At 42.2% G+C, this 17,515-nt stretch overlaps 1 long non-coding RNA gene across 1 annotated transcript; it reads right to left on the bottom strand.

Moving 5' to 3' along the window:
- Nucleotides 1–3,174: 3,174 nt before the first annotated feature.
- LOC134459046 (uncharacterized) lies at nt 3,175–4,377 on the bottom strand. The gene is made up of 3 exons (XR_010036754.1): nt 4,213–4,377; nt 4,049–4,120; nt 3,175–3,966 (listed from the first exon to the last, which is right to left on the bottom strand). It is a non-coding gene; the product is annotated as an uncharacterized LOC134459046 (long non-coding RNA).
- Between the last annotated feature and the right edge of the window lie 13,138 nt (nt 4,378–17,515).

Genomic DNA, 17,515 nt, shown 5'->3' with positions numbered 1-17,515 from the left:
CCTGCGACGATCTGCAATCATCCCAACGAGTAAGGGCTCTACAGAAAACATCAAGGAAAGCAGGGGCTGAATGCATTGGACTGCTCCAGATCATCAGTCCTCGTTGCTGGGGAACATTGTGGCCAGCGGCTCCAGCGGCGGTCCAGCTGGTTCTCAGGGTCCCACGACGTGCCTACTGCTGCTTTGCCTTAGAATAAAAAAACTACCAAGCTATTGCCCTCTAAACAGAAATGCAAAACAAAACAAAAAAACTGAAACCCACATCTCTGTTCACTCATCTTGCCGACTACTGCCACTTTGTAACCGGGGGTCTTAAAGGGTCCTGGCAAAGTGTGTGTTTTTAACGACTACGCCACTGGTGGCCTTTCACCACCAGATATACTTGTATACCAATGGTTCTTAGACCAGGTTTAGCACAAGAGGGTTTCCCGCACACAGGTAAGCGAGTGAAAAGGCAGAGACGTGAGGGTTCCAGTTGCATCAAAAGGTCAATATTTATTGAAACATAAACAAACATAAAAAAAAAAACAGAAATATGCTGCTGCTACATAGGGCACACAAAGGGGTTAAGCAAAGGGCTGGACTAAAGCATCTCCAAGGGTTGGTCGGTTACCTGGCCATTGATGGTACTGACACACTCAAAGCACTACAAGCATAATCACAGCAAACACTATGGTGCTCATTTACCACTACAAATATGGGGACGTGCGCAAAGAGAACGGCCCAGGTTATAGAAAGATCAGACAGGCTAGGTGGGACCAACCATTGGAGGCATTCAATTTAGATACTAACTAATAGTGGCAGTCAATACCTCCCAAGGCCAATGGGTGGTGAAGCTGTACAGCACTAGCAATTAAGCATAAGAAAATAACAAACTAAAAGAAAGAAACTCAAAATAACAAAACAGGGCAATAACTGGATCTATAAAATTCAGGCAAGGCAAAGCAGCAGTGGCATTGCCCTGCTGAAACAAAGTCACAATTAGCTGCATGATCACAAATGTCTACAGTTTAAAATATTCACATTTCAAGGAATGTTCACATTATGTTATTTAAATCATGCCACCACAAACAACAATATTTGCAAAGCGTCAAGATACAGAATACAGTGTCTCAAATCTTTACACACTGAGCCATATGAACAAAACAAACATGATTTACCTTCATGGAGATTCAGATACACACAATGGCAGCTGGCATCTCAGGCCACCACAAGGAATGCCCAACCCTTCAGTAAGACACACAGATCCAGTTAGGTCGTCGCTAGCCATGAATGAGTAGGACAGATAAACATGTACTCATTGCCTTATCATGCACGTTAACACAGATTGAAATTCAAACGAGCGTTTTGTTACCATGTATGATTAAAACTGGCAATGCTCTCATGTCCTCCGAGGCCGAACTTTCCGTAGCCTACACGGCAACTTCTAGCCATGCTGCGGAGGCGACCCTGTTTTAAAAACAACTCTTGTGAGATCTGTCTACAGATAAACAGGTACACAGTAGCAAAAGGGTAAAAAGGTGAAACATACCTCCCATTAAAACGCAGCGAGGACCCAGGCAGGGATGACAGCCTAAACTTGTGCGCGCCCTCAGCATCCTCAGACCAAACCTTTAGTAGTTCCAATCTACCCGAAAGCATTTGGTTTAGCTGCGGAAGTGCACAACTTCCAGTAAAACGCAGCGAGGACGGGCGGCAAAGTGACGAAGCAGGGCTTGTGTCTGACCTGCCCGGTTAGTGCCCTTTTTATGAGTGAAACTCTAATGAATGACTAGCAATCAACCTGCTAACTGGGGGTGTGTCAACTAGAGGGGGAAAGCTACGGTGGCTCCTAGAGGACAACATACAGACAGGTAGACAGTAGGTCGGTTACATTCATATTATCATTTTAGTCCTTAAGCAAAGCAGGGAAGCAGCCAGGGCGAGTTTTTAGCCAGAATGTCGTCGTGAAAAGTTCCATCTCTTTCATGCTGCCATTACGACACCCTTCATTACAATGCTGTTTATGGCCGTTTGACTCTGTTTTAAATGTCATCACCGTTTCAAATTGTAAGCATACAAACTTCGTATCATATCGATGTCCATTCCTTACTTGAACAGTGGATACATAATTAACTATAAGTAGGCGGGCGGAATTGGGCATGTCCACCCAGTTGAAGAGGGTGCGTGACATTAACACTTGTGACTGAAATCCTGGTTAATGTGAGTCGCCTGCATGTGTCGGCGTTTAATTTTCAAGCTTGTCAAAAGCAACACAAATAAAAGCAGAGGGAGGGGTCGCTTTCGAAACAAGGCATAGTTTTTTCCGTTCTCCCGCACCATCAGCCGGCTTTAAATTAACGGCTGTTGATCATCATTCAATGTAACGAGGATGGAGTTCAAAGATTTTCTGTTGTGAAGGGTGCTTGCTGAATAATGCGTAGAAATTATATTAATTTTAGTGCTCTTGTGAATATAAAAGACGACGAGATTGTTATCTATAAAACACCACGTCGCCTGCAGAACGGAGGTCTCAGCTGTCAATCAATACCGTCAATCGCGCAAGGAAGAGAGAAGGAGAGGGAGAGACAGAAAGTAGTTTTCCTACTTAGGGCCAAAACATACCAAGGCGGAACGGAACGGTCGCAGGACGGACGCGGTCTTTCTGCCGGCGTGCTTTTCTCTGCCTTGCACACTGACAGCGTCGGCGTGCGCGGCCAGTCCTGTTCAAAACCCTCCCCACAGCTAAAGCTAGCGTGCTACTTTGCCATTCATTTGAATGAGACACCGCCGGTTGCCGGCGTGAAAAATACGCTGGAGTTCTATTTTCCAAATGCAGGGCGGCGCCCGACTACCGCCAGTTGGTGTGTAAGTGTGGCCTGCGTTATCTCTTTACCGTAATATTTTTAATATTTTTAAGATGTTTAGTGACTACGCCACTCTCATTTGTTAGGGTGAGAGAACCCAACCATCAAACACTTGATTTGACTTTCCCCGCAACAGGTTGGTGAATAACAAGAGATACAACTGTCATACAATTCAGAGTTCTTTTTATTTTCTTTCTCGTAATGAGTCTCTGTCTGAAAATATGCCTCATGGGCTCAGTCCAATATAAAAAATAGAATGTGAACCTTTTACAGTATTTGTAGGCACGTCATCTCAATAGACAAAATTGTGCAAATGTGCTAGTTGCACGAGGGGCAGACCAAATAACAAAAATTGCACGGCAAAACAAAGTTAGTAAATCAAATTAAACAAAAAAAACAAACTGCCAAAGGGCAAAATTGGTAATGGCCACCACACACACACACACAAAGCCTGTTAGACACACGTCTTTGGTCTCCCCCTACAGCAAGTATAGGTTCCAAAAGGAGTCTGAGATTTAAGATACGTCTCCCAGTAATACTTCAGTGTTCATACCCTAATCATATACACAAGCTCCGTCTTGGCGGTTACTAAGTAGAAACTTACACGAGCCCCTTCGTCTCGGATGTTAGAGTGAAACTTACACAAACCCCTTCGTCTCGGACGTCAAAGTGAAAGGGTTGCACAGGATGAATCACTCACACAATAGGACAAAACAAAACAAAAGGTTGGGAAAAGAACAGTGATGCCCCCCTTCTCTAATGACACTGCATCAGTGTAGTCGAAGGCACCATCTCCTCCTATGTACATTTAACGAGAAAGTTACCATTAGGCACGGCATTTATAACTCGATTCAACAGGAGTTGTGTATTGTGGAAATGTGGGCGCTCCCACAGGTGCAACCACGACACCACAGCGCGATACCAAAGGCACCACGCCGCCAGTCCCGCCATCGCACCTGCGGAGCACCCCCACTCCCACCCCACACAACTCCCTACACAAGTCAAGTGCTAAGCGTCGAAACTCTTACAGAAAATGCCGGCATTACCTCTGGTTCTCTCGAAGCGGCATGCAAGCAGTCAACCACACAGGACACAAAGTGGAAGAACATCACCAGCGACACTGTGATAGAGTAACACTACATCAGTCACAACAGAGACTACGTTCGCACACACGAGAGAAGCGTACAGAACGCATCTTTTACCTTGAGTTTGCCCAGCTCAGCACACCATCCCAGAACAGCAGCCGACCCCACGCCAGCCGCCGATGGACAGGGCTATAATTAAGTTAAATGGTGTCAGTAACCAACAACTAAGTACATTACAATGCACCAAAAAGAGCAATAAACCAACCGAGAAGGACGCCTACCTTTCCTGTACGGTGGCTCAACCACAAACAGAGGGACAGAGAGAGCGGTGTGCCCACGCTACACTCGACAGCATCAAAAACACGGCGTCTTTGCTAACTAGCTACCACCGCAATGATTTATGCTACACACCTGAAGGAAAGGGGAGTGTCGTTACCCCGTCAGAATAAAAGTTCGGGATAACCACCGGTTAGGCCACACCAATTTAATTTGTTGGTTCTCGGATTCGCCGCTTGTATTTTGTATCAAAATGAAAAAAAAAAAAAAACAGTTTCAATACCCCAAAAAATGAAATCGCTTAAAAAAAACCCGAAGACTGCATGTTTTCATGAACGGAGAGGTGTCTCTTTAGTAGTTGGAGGTCATGTGACGTAGAGAACCAATAAAATCACTCCTTTCAACATGCCGATTACGACTAGCGAATCAGGAAACGCGTTACATTCAAATCAAATGGTTTTACAGACAAACATGCAATGGCAAGTTGAAGCCCCTGTGGGTTAGCAGCAGTAGCAGCGGTGAAACACAGTATGGCTCTTAGTGGAATTAGTGGAGTGGGATAGCAGTTTTAAAAAAGTAATACAACAACTATGGTCCCACTTGGAGGAAGCAACCCCCCGGGTTACCGGTAGCTTAATTTCTCCCCCTTCCTCGTTCACAGGCAGCCCGACGTTTCAGAATAGAATGTTCGACTTCGCTCAACTATCCGAGTTCACATGTGCCAGCGAGTTTTGTGTTCTCAACCAGGCGAGTTTTGCAACGGACGAGAGAGTTACTATCACGGTAGAAACAGCAAAATGACTTGGGGATATTTTAAACACGAGAGAGTCACAATCACGGGGGAAAGCTAAATGGCCACACAAAAACGCATTGCCACACAAAAACGCAGACGCAGCGCACTAGTGCTGTCGTGTCTGTTCGTAGCGCTTGCTAAGATACCACACTCATTATGCAGAGGGAGAGCGCTCAAAAACGGGCAAATAGACAAAACCCAATTCACCTCAGATTCCACTGTAAACATAGGCTAGGCTATTTGTGCCTAATTATTTTAAAAAGTATGACATTTTTAGCAGGGTTTGTTAAAAAAATCCATCCATCCATCCATCTATCTTCATATTGTAACTCTGTACTTGTGCCGTGTGCATAGCCTTATTGCAGAAAAGGCTGGTATGTTGATCTTACTAGTCAAACACATACTGCCTAAAAGGCTACTAATTTGGTCTTTTCTACCAGCCAAACTGCTTGTAGTCAGTTAGTTAGGTAGCCTACTGTCATGTCTTTTATAAAGAGCACATTTGGAAGATAGTCAGCACATGAAATGCTCCAGGTCTTTTAAAATATAGCAACAATAATATAATAATAATAATAATAATAATAATAATAATAATAATAATTATTATTATTATTATTATTATTATTATTATTTATTATTGTTGTTGTTGTTGTTGTTGCTATTATTATTGCTATTGTTATTATTTTAATTATTATTTTTTAAAGCTGAGTGCGTGTGTGTATGGGATGGTGAAAACATTTGGGTGCACATAAATTTTGTGCTGGTGCACCTAAAAAAATGTTTAGGCGCACCAGTGCAACCAACGCAAAAAGTTAGTCTGGAGCCCTGAAGTGCCAAGAAAAAGTCAAGAATCTGAATCAGATTGGACTGTTTGTTTTGTTAAAATTTAATTACTTTAACTTTTTCTGTTACTAGTAGTATTTTGTGCACATTCTGTACTCAAAGAAGAGTGAGATTACATTATTTTTGGTCTTTTATTTTATTGATTTTGGGACTTGTGTTTGTTGGTCACTGTTGTAAGTGGTCTAACATTCTAAAGTTGTACTTTTATAGGCTAGCTTGTAATTCCATTGATATGGTCACAATGCTGTATTTGCTGTCTTGTTCAATGAAGATTGCGGTTTCAGACTGTTGAATCATCTCAGTTTATTCAAACCAGATTAATATAATAATTGCCCTATGAGCTAATTTTGTGCCTGGTCTATTTGGCTGCCTTAATTCCCTTTTACACTGTCCTTCTCCATGTCCAGGTGTTTGCCTGTCTTGCACCTTCCTTTGGAGGTCCATGTGAGGCTGATATACAGGTGGTATAACATAACAGTCCCCTTATTACATCCGTGGCATTACCACACGACTAATTTTTTTTTTTTTTTTTTTTTCGCCCTCTCGCTTCAACTTTTTCCTGAAAAAATCCGAGAACCAACAAATTAAATTGGTGTGGCCTTACCTAAGGACAGATAGGTTTCAATATATTTTCACCGACGCCGGTAAAAAACGCTGCCGTTCCGCGACGCTTTACCGCCTTGGTGTGTAAGACCCGTTACTCCCACAGCTTTCCAACGTGTCTGTTCTGGTTTTATTCATGTTCATTGTTCCTTGACCGTTTGACCGCGCCAGGTTAAACGAAAGTGATTTGACGACATGGTCATCACGGTCACCAGTGCTCGTATCCAGCCATAGCCCAATTTGCGCGAAAGAGATTACTATATCGGCCAGGCACGCACGCAGCATTCACAATGAAGGATGGAAATTACTCCTTTGTTGTGGACAAGGCATTTGCGCATCTCAATTCGGAGGGAAAATGTTGCCTTCTGTATGCGCACAAGTCAAACACCAAAGTGGTCCAGCAGGTGGACCGCTTTAGGAAAAAAAACACATCTTGTTGTAGGAGCCCTACTTGGCGTAATGTAGATGACTGTCATGAAGTGTTAATTATATATTTATGTAGGCCTAGCACATTTTAAAAATGTAGGCCTATTATGCCAGACTAGTCATACATTTTCCCTCCTGTGACCATGCGAGCAGACGCGCAATGAGAACATGGCGTTTCCTACATTCGTATTTATTAGTTTTTTTCCCCCTCACCGACAACTTTGTACATGCATTGTAAAGTGCTGGGACTGATTGCTAGGTTACTTTTTTATTGTATTTTTTTATTGTATTATCCTTTTTGAAAGGAAGTTTGTCGACGTCAGTGAAGTCAGCGCAACATGGATTGGTTCAAAGTGTTCAAAGTTGCGGGAAATCGCGGTGATTGGTTAAAGTTGCGCTCTCGCGCAGAATAGAATTTGCGGGAATTCATTGAAGTTGCGAAAAACGACGCGATCGCAACATCGCGATTTCCTGGAGGGATTGGCTTGTTACAGCACGTGGATTAATGCTTCACATACGTTTTTGAAAACATAATACACTGTAAATGATGCATCTCGCTGTCTGTGCGATGTCAACTGGCCTGGGACAGTTTGGTGGTTTGGCAGTAGGCCTACAGAGAGAGCTAATGTGTCGTCTTCAAGATTAACTTTTATTATGAAAGCAACTGTCTTGAGCCAAACATGTAATGTAAACTGGCGTCTGCGCACCATCCAGTGAGAGAGATTATGTCGCTTAATTTTCAGTTTGTATTTGCGCTGAATTTGACGCTTGAACCAATTGGAAGGGGGGCCACCTCCAGATAGGGGTACTTTGACTGAATTGTCGGTGCGCTCGCTGTTCGGCAATTGACATTTTCACGTTGTCGCTGATGCAAACCTATTGGAAGGGGCCCCCCTCGAGCAAGGGGGTATTCCCTCGCAGCAGAGCCCTTCATACAGAAGACGGTGCCTTACTCAGTCCCACCAGGAAATCGCGGGCATTTTCTCAAAAAATCGCGGTCGGAATTGCCAGATGGTGCAAGAGGATTTCCAGAAAAGCGCGATAAAAGTTGCGCAGTTTCTTACTGTGTTGTTGCGATTTTGTTGCGGCATGAAGTGAAAGGTGCGATTTTTGTTGAGATTTTTAATGTGTTTCCCCACGCTTGAAAGTAAAGGACACTGCCACATTCCAGTCCTCTGGTGTTTTTATATTATTTCCATTTTTATATTATAATTTTGGTCCTTAAGCAAAGCAGGGAAGCGGTCAGCGCGAGTTTTTAACCAGAATGTCGTCGTGAAAAGTTCCATCTCGTTCATGCTGCCATTACCGTAATTTACGACACCCTTCATTAGCCTACAATGCTGTATGGCCGCTTGACTCTGTTTAAAATGTCATTACCGTTTCAAATTGTAAGCATAGTTCTACAATCTTCGTATCATGTCGATATCCATTCCTGACTTAAACAGTGGATACATAATTAACTATTATCACTTATAAGTAGGCGGGCGGAATTAGGCATGTCCACCTGGTTAATGTGAGTCGTCTGCTACACATACCTGCCTTTGTCGGCGTTTAATTTTCAAGCTTGTCAAAAGCAACACAAATAAAACTTTTGAAAGAAGGCATAGGTCTAGGTTTTTTTTGTTTTGTTCTCCCGCGCCGTCAGCCGGCTTTAAATTAACGTCTGATGATCATTCAATGTAACGAGGATGGAGTTCACAGATTTCCTGTTGTGAAGGGTGCTTGCTGAATAATGCTCAGAAATAATATTAATTTTGGTGCTCTTGTGAATATAAAAGACGACTGTTAGATAGATAGATTGTTAGGCTATAACACCACGTCGCCTGCAGAACGGAGGTCTCAGCTGTCAATCAATACAGTCAATCGCGCAAGGAAGAGAGAAGGAGAGACAGAAAGTAGTTTTCCAACTTAGTCCCACAGCTTTCCAACGTGTCTGCTCTGGTTTTATTCATGTTCAGTGTTCCTTGCCCGTTTGACCGCGCCAGGTTAAACGAAAGTGATTTGACACACGGTCACCACGGTCACCAAGTGCTCGTATCCAGCCATAGCCCAATTTGCGCGAAAGAGATTACTATATCGGCCAGGCACGCACGCAGCATTCACAATGAAGGATGGAAATTACTCCTTTGTTGTGGACAAGACATTTGCGCATCTCAATTTGGAGGGAAAATGTTGCCTTCTGTACGCGCACAAGTCAAACACCAAAGTGGTCCAGCAGGTGGACCGCTTTAGAAAAAAAAACACATCTTGTTGTAGGAGCCCTATACTTGGCGTAATGTAGATGACTGTCATGAAGTGTTAATTATATATCTATGTAGGCCTAGCACATTTTAAAAATGTAGGCCTATTGGTTATGCCAGACTAGGCATAGGCCTACATTTTCCCTCCTATGACCATGCGAGCAGACGCGCAATGAGAACATGGCGTTTCCTACATTCGTATTTATTAGTTTTTCCCCCCTCACCTACAACTTTGTACATGCATAGTAAAGTGCTGGGACTGATTGCTAGGTTACTTTTTTATTGTATTTTTTAAATTGTATTATCCTTTTTGAAAGGAAGTTTGGATTGGTTCAAAGTTGCGGGAAATCGCGGTGATTGGTTAAAGTTGCGCTCTCGCACAGAATTCGCGGGAATTCATTGAAGTTGCGAAAAACGCAGTGATCGCAACATCGCGAATTCCTGGAGGGACTGACTATTATGAAGCTATTTAAAATCGTCATTGCTGTTGGGTACATAACCTGTCGTCCTTGGGGGGCCCACCTACTGGGGGGCCCGAGGCAACTGCCTACATTGCTTACCTTAACGCAACGGGCCTGATCGGAAGTGCCCATCTGGTCTGTGGGCCCGTAACTGTTATCAGTTGGCTGGTGATCAAATACTTATTTTGCTCGATGAAATGGAAATAAATTAATATATATTCTAAGTTAATTTCTGGATTTTCTGTTTGATATTCTGTCTCTCCATATTAGAATACATATTATCATAACATTTATTGACTGATCATGTCTTTGTTAGTAGGCAAACCAACAAAATCAGCAAGGCATCAAATACTTATTGGACTCACTGTATGGTGTCTCTCTGTAATTTTCCTCAAAGGAGATGTGAAGAGAAATTAAGATCAAATCACTTTCATTTCAATGCCAATGTAAGCCATTCCGTGACGTGTATTATGGAAAACTAAATCCTATGGCGGCCTAGCTTATGCTTGTGAATGTTGTCTATGGATCTAGGCTACATTTCGATGCAGATGATGGAATGAGACTGAGAGTAGTGAGTTAGGTTTCAAACAGGTTCTTCTCAAAATTTGACCTTCAGAACTACCGGTAATTAATCTAGATTCTAGTTCAGAACAAGCTGGGACGCTTGTTATATGATACTTTGTATCAAACTACAAACTACAGATGTGTTTTTGTTTGTAATAAGATGTTTTTTTATAGAATTATATGTCCCTTTGAAAAGCTGTATACTGCACCAAACTAAGAAGCAGTGTTCCTCTTATGATGCTTGCTTTGGGAGATTATTTATCAAGAATCAGGATAAGAAAAGATGTGTTCAACCAGATTTAATTAATAAATATTAATAAATATGAGGACATTGAGGTACAGTCCTACGCAGTCACTGATGAGAAAAACAAGGCACTCAAGTCTACCTCAATGTCTATCTAAGTTCACCAGTGAGCTGGGGCAGACGTTTTGAAATAAAACTTCCCAAATGCTGTGGTTCTTAAAGGAGAAGTCCAGTTTTTTTAACATTAAGGCCATTTTCTGAGTGGTCTGCAATGTTTTAGAGTCCCCCTCACCGTTTATTTCATGTTTGCTGCAGTCTCTGTTATTTGGCTGATTTGGATTTGATCTCAACCAACTTTAGAATGGCCGTCTATGGGCACCTGCAACTCTGTTCTTAAAATCACCTTTAACATTTGTTTTCAAGAATATGCAACTCACCAAGTGTTCAGCAGTATTCACTGGTGTTCCTTAACAATTTTTGTAGCGAAATATGGCATCTGTCCTATTTCATGTGTGTTTTATGTAGCAATTTGTTAATTAAGTTTCACTTTCACTTTCTTTCACAAAATGGCAAATAAAACATGACAGAAGGCATATTTCACCTTGAAACTTGATAGGGACTGCTAGTGAACACCCCTAACCACTTTGTGAGCTGTAGACTTTCAAAAACAAATGTTTAAGGTGATTTTAAGAACAGAGTTGCAGGTGCTCATAGACGGCCATTCTAAAGCTGGTTGAGATCAAATCCAAATCAGCCAAATAACAGAGACTGCAGCAAACATGAAATAAACGGTGAGGGGGACTCTTAAACATTGCAGACCACTCAGAAAATGGCCTTAATGTTCAAAAAACTGGACTTCTCCTTTAACTTTTTTTCTCAACGCACTCCCTTTCCTGTGCCGAAGACAAGACGCGCACCCCCAACACAAACTTCAGCACATTTATATGTGTAACCGGGGTAACTATGACCCCGGTTGACCTTGGTTGACCTTGTAGCACGACCACGCCACCCCGAAGGGAAAATTGTAAATACCACCAACTGACCACTCTAGTTGGTTTCACCCCTGACACAGAATATGTACACTTAATAGCACACAGGTTCGTACAGTGAATAAAGGCAGCAGAGACAGAATGCTCAAGTTCAAATGGTTGGATATTTATTAATAGCATGGAGTAAAGAGTATACCGGAAGAGGAAGATGAGGCTGGAAGGCAATTTGATTAATGCAAAATATATATTTTTATTACAATTTATTTTTAACATCAATCATTGATATAAACAAGTGTGGTTACTCTCTACTACTTAAAATGACTATGTGTGTGCAATTCAGCTTAGGCTTACTGTGATGTTGAGGCCTATCAACAGGGTGGTCCGACCGCCAGAGAAAAGAGCCCAAGTTAACACCCGAGACCTGTGGTGAAAAATACTCACACTCGCATACACACACACGGTAAGTCGTATCCACACACACTGCAAACGAGGGTGCACTAAGCGCACGGTTAAAGGGTGAACACTACAAACAAGCCCACTAAGCATGCAGTGAACTAAAGACAGTCGGGCTGACAGGGAAAACCCAGAAAACCCCGCACTCCAGTGGACCTGGACCAGACCTGCGATAGGGCAACAACAGCGACCGTTAAAGACCTATCAGAGTGTTGGACAAGGCACATTACAGTTGGTTAAAAACAAAAAGAAAACACAAGTACTCATGAGCGCCACAAGCACACATACCCAAGGGTAAGCTATACAGTCCAAATCTGTTCCCAAGCGCCCCCACACACTAGAAACAGAAGCTACCAGAGCGTTACTCGACGGGGGATGTGCGCATCAGAAACAAAAGAAAACAAACAGAATGTGGACCAGTCATAACCTTAATAATAAACAAAAAGTGGCAAAACAGCAGCGGCACGAAGCGGCACGAGTCTTCCCTATAAAAACAAAGTCATGATTAGACCGAGGCTTCTTTAAGTTAAAATGGTTACTTGCTCTATGATCAGTCTTTATTACCTTGCCTCCGGAATACCAAAACTAAATCAGTTTCGTTCGGTCATCACACCAGGTCGCACCCTCCTGTTAAGGAAGGCCAACAATATTAAAATTAAAACAAGCGACAGAAATAAAAGTAGGCGCAGAGAGAGAGAGAGAGAGACTCAAAACACACCTGAACCCGAATGCTGCTCAGTCGTCAACACGATAGCCCGCAGCGCATACGCAAGGACCTCACCAGCCAGCCACAGATGCCTGCCGGCAACCCACGGCACAGTCAAAAGGAAACGTAGTGAAAGTCAGGCCATACACGACAGGAAAGCAAGCTGCTTTTAAGCAGTCACTGTAATTAAGGTAATTGGCTGAATGCAGGTGCGCTGCGCTGCGGAAATACCGTGCCGACTTCGTAGGCGGGGCACTCGGCTACACATGCACTAATTTTTTAAAAAGTGATTAATTACATTGATTCTTGCTTGAGACATTAATCAATACCTTAATGTCTTAAAATGGGGACCATAACATGTTATAATTTGGTCTTAATTTGACCTAACTATCCTGCCCTGCAAAGGCAAAGGGCAGTAACTCCACATTTGGGGGGAAATTTAGTTTTGACTGAAAATGGTCTTCATTACACCTCCTTTTAGGGATGCCACAAACCGCACTGAAAACCGAAACCGTACAATTCACACACATACCGAACCGAACCGTGCAATCCATCGCAAACCGCAATTCATGTACTGCCCAGAAAAATATGTAAAACAGAGATTCTAGGAGTATCTTATCCAGTCTCTCTGATTAAAACATTTGCGTATAAGACCAAATCAGAGGATGACACAATTAAAATCACACCATTTTTACATTATAAGCCTATACAAACCATATGTAGGATATTTAGTGATAAGTCCGATTCTATTAGCCAGTGCACCATTTATCATGAACTAAAAAAAAGAACCGTAGAGAACCGAAAACCGTGACCTTGACACCGCGATATGAACCAAACTGTGAATTTTGTGAACCGTACCACCCCTACCTCCTTTATCTTGTGACAAAGCATTATGGTCCTGATGGGTCCTGGTTTAGAGATATTGATATGTCAAATTCCCAGTAGCAAAACTATCATACCAAGGCTTTGAGAGTATTTTTCTCAGGTCCAATATTGGTGTAGTTACTGCACTTTGCCTTTGTAGGGCAGTATAATGTTTGTAACCATAATTTTGGCCACAACCTCAACACAAACAAAATTCTGCACACCCCCTAGAATCTCCAGCGCACCCCCAGGGGGTGCCCGCGGCCCCGCACCCCAGGTTAAGAACCACTGCTGTAGTAGGCTACATCTCTCTCATGGATAATAAGAGTAGTGCTGATGCGGACGTGCTAACAGCTGCAGTAACCATTTGTTTTTATGGCCTATAAGCATGCAAATCTCCACCACGGTGAGGTGTGGCCTGTTTTTCAGCAAAACTTCATTATTGTGTGATGTAGTTTTATTGTTGCCCTGTCTCCACAGTACATGTCACCAGCCCGTGCCGTTCAAAGTGCACTCAAACCTATCCAGAGAGAGAGAGAGAGAAGTTTCATGGTAAGTTTCTTAATCTTATCTTACATTTTTACATAGGCTCAAATATGGAGATTTTGGACAAAAATGGACATTTTATTTTGTACACTATGGGATATTGATCAAATGTGTATTGCTTAGACAGTATGTAAGCTGATCAGACCTGCGAGGAAAGAAAATGGGACATTGTCTTTCTATAGTGTTTTACAAAAAAAGTTATCTCTTAAAAAAATGAAATGGTGAAAGACCACCAAAACCAAGCTCTCTCCATTCAACATATTTAAATATACATATCAGTGTCACAGATCACTTACCTGGACGTAGACCATTTAATCACATAATAACATTTTGGGAAGACAAAATTATTTCCGTAGCCTTTTGTGATTGGGAGTAGGTCTGTTTTCCTGTTTTCATACCAAAAAGGTTGAGCCTTTTTCATTAGGAAAACAATACCTGCAATATATAGGCCTACTGTAGGCCGTATGAAATCACGGATCACGGACAGGATTTTAACTACTTTTGCAAAAACGGACAAGCCATTCAGCTCTAGAGATGTCAGGAGCATCTTGGTTAACATAATCACAGTGTACACTTTTTTGGTTTGCATTTTCTTCATGAAGAATACTGACTTGCATAACGTAAATCTGAATCATTTTAAAATTTGGCTAACATTTACATGCTGACCACTGCAACTTAGTTCAGTTGCTTCACTTTTGGAGTACTTTAGTGGAGAACAATTGTGAATAGAGGCACAATGATGGGAGTATGTAGCTGATGCATTAGCCCGGTTTTCTTTTTTGGCCGTACAAGTGCACCTTGGCAAAGTTGTTTTTTGTTGGCCAAAGCTTTTAATTGGCTCTGGTGGTGTTACGAACAATACAGGGGTGCATTTCTGAAAAGAGAAGTTTCTAACTACGGTGGCTACTTTATTGGTTGCAATGCAATTTCCCATTGGCAACTAAAAGTTGCTAACTGGCCAACAACTATGCTTTCGAGAAACGTACAACAGGTTGGATACAGTAACTCCATCCAATAGCACATCTGACTTGAGTGTTATGGTAGTATGCCACTATACGCTACCCTTTGGACCTGAGGTTGTTTGTTTCAAGTTGTTTTGACTTGCATGGTTCCAGTAACACATTTCTGTCAGTAAAAAAACAATACTTAATGTACTGTGAGCTTCTGCTCCTAATCAAGCTCTAGTCTCTAACTGCAAATGGCCTGTTGAACACTCAATGACGTCATAACAACATTGATAGGATATTACCGTGAGTCTTAAGTAACAGATTAATTCCTCCATTACATTTTGGTGATGATAACGTTAAAACAGACACTCTGCGTAATGGGTTACATCAAATGTAATACATTGTTATATCAAATAGATCAAATACTATATATGCATCGGAAATATACTGTAGGCCTATGTGTAAAATGTTAACTACAGCACTAGAAAAATATAGACATAAAAAGTAATACTTAAAATGTTTTTAATGCAACATGCAGAATAGATATTTGCCAAATCCTTCTGATTATTGGACATTTTCTATCACATATTGGATTCATATATTTTTTCCTGATTCTTGTTTTATCCCAGATATTGGACTGAAGCCCTTGCAGACAAAGAGGCAGAGAGGGCTTGTGAACAATGAGTGACAAGAAGAGCATTGGACCAGGGCAAGGGAGGCCAGGCGCATCAGATGCCACATGCAGCAGGTAACTCAAACTCAACAGGAAGTACGCACGAAGGATGTAGGCCTACTTGTCATCATTATTAATCTGTAGTGGTTCTACTGTACCAAATACGTTGGGTGTTCCAATCAGGGCTTGACATTAACTCTTTCGCTCGCCGGCCACTGTGTCTAGTGGTTTTCCTAAGTCACTAGCCATCCAGGTAATCCACCAGACACAGATTTGATTTCCTTTTTTTATCATGACGTTGTACATCTAACGTCAGAAGATGAGGTGCTTAAAGCAAGAAGATGAGTATGTGGGTTTCTACATGGAAATAAAACAAACAAATAGAAACTGAGTAACAGAGCTTTTTCTTGAACTTAAATACAAACAGTTGATACGAAAGGGGCAAAGTGCAGAATATACGCTATTCTGATATGTCACACCATAGAATATGCTAGGTTTTACCTGCCAAATTGGCTAGTGCCACTGAAATTGTTACTAGCCACAGCCAAGTTCTACCAGCATTTGGCCGGTTTGCAGGTGCCAGTGTCAAGCCCTGGTTCCAATCTGTGTTTCAATCTGTCTGTCAGCAAATTTCCATGTTAGGTCTAAAACACATTTTGTTCTCTGAAGCCTATTTTCCAATGTCCTATGCAGTGGTTTAAGTACACACAGAGAAATGGAAGGAGGGTTGGAGTGGGGGAGAACTAGGGCCCGGGCACGTATGACTTAAAGGGCCCCCCGAATAATTAGCGTCGCAGAATCGGCTCACCAGTGGGTCCCATACCCTCGTGGGCCCCTATTTTCAGAAATGTTCAAAAGAAAAACATGAGGGAGTGGGGCCCACCGGGAAATGCCCTCTCTGCCAGATGGCCAGTCCAGCCCTGAATGGAAGTACTTCTCTCTCAACTTGCACAGCAGAATCTTTTTTGCAGAACAATAATACTAGCTATAATACAATGTACACAGCGTAGAACAATAATACTAGCTATAATACAATGTACACAGAGTGGCTTAATTCAGGGGTGGGGAACCTTTTTCATTCGAGGGGCCACTTCAAATTCATCGGAGGGCCGTAAAAGTCCTCCAAGGGCCGTATTATGAACACAAAACCAGGATTTCCCCCTGCACTTTAGGCCTATATAGGGACTGTTTTAAAGGAAGCTGCCTCCAATATACTGTATATATTGAAGGCAGCTACCTTTAAAACAGTCCCAACCTTCTCTAGGACCCCTTAATATACCTTAGTTGTATAGCAAATGCAATTTAAGCGGGCTTGCGGAGCAAGGACCATGCAGAGCAAGGCCCTTGCAGAGCAAGGCCCGATTATAGTAATCTCTAAGTGCTGTTTCTTTTTTATTTATCGTTCTTGTGCAGGGGCAGCAAAAATAGAAAATGGATCTCCTCCTAGGCCTTTCGAGATAGAGACACCGTTCAAACACTAAAACGACCGGCTCGGCTTGGAGATCGCGTAAAGTTATAGGCTTCTCCGTGTCTCTTGTCGTTTTCCCGTTTTTGGCGATTTTGTGAAAGCCTGGGTCCCCATTGAAAACAGTGGTGGAACCTCCATGAACCAAAATGAACTAGAGATTAGAGTGTAGGAGGCTTTTTCGGTCATAAAACACCAACACTTTCACCTAGAAGTTTAGTTGACGCGTTGTTAGCGAGCTCTATGGGATGTCTCCAAATTGTCAAAGTTTCATCTCCCAACTCCCAATACTTTTTAAATGGCAGGTTTGTAAAAAAGAATCCCAGTCTTTCCAAAAGTGCATTTTTCAAGAGATCAGCGCATGTCCCACACGGAGGTCCATTTGTGCCTGAACCATTTAACCTATAAACTTCATTCAAAGACTGTTAGAGAGATCACAAGCATGACTCCGATCTGTGAAAAGGACACGTGCCAACTCCTTTTAGTTTTTT

The sequence above is a fragment of the Engraulis encrasicolus genome, chromosome 11 (genome assembly GCF_034702125.1).
Source record: "Engraulis encrasicolus isolate BLACKSEA-1 chromosome 11, IST_EnEncr_1.0, whole genome shotgun sequence".
In the NCBI taxonomy this organism is placed as follows: domain Eukaryota; kingdom Metazoa; phylum Chordata; class Actinopteri; order Clupeiformes; family Engraulidae; genus Engraulis; species Engraulis encrasicolus.
Note: the sequence above shows the minus strand (reverse complement) of the source record. Positions and strands in the feature narration are given on the sequence as shown.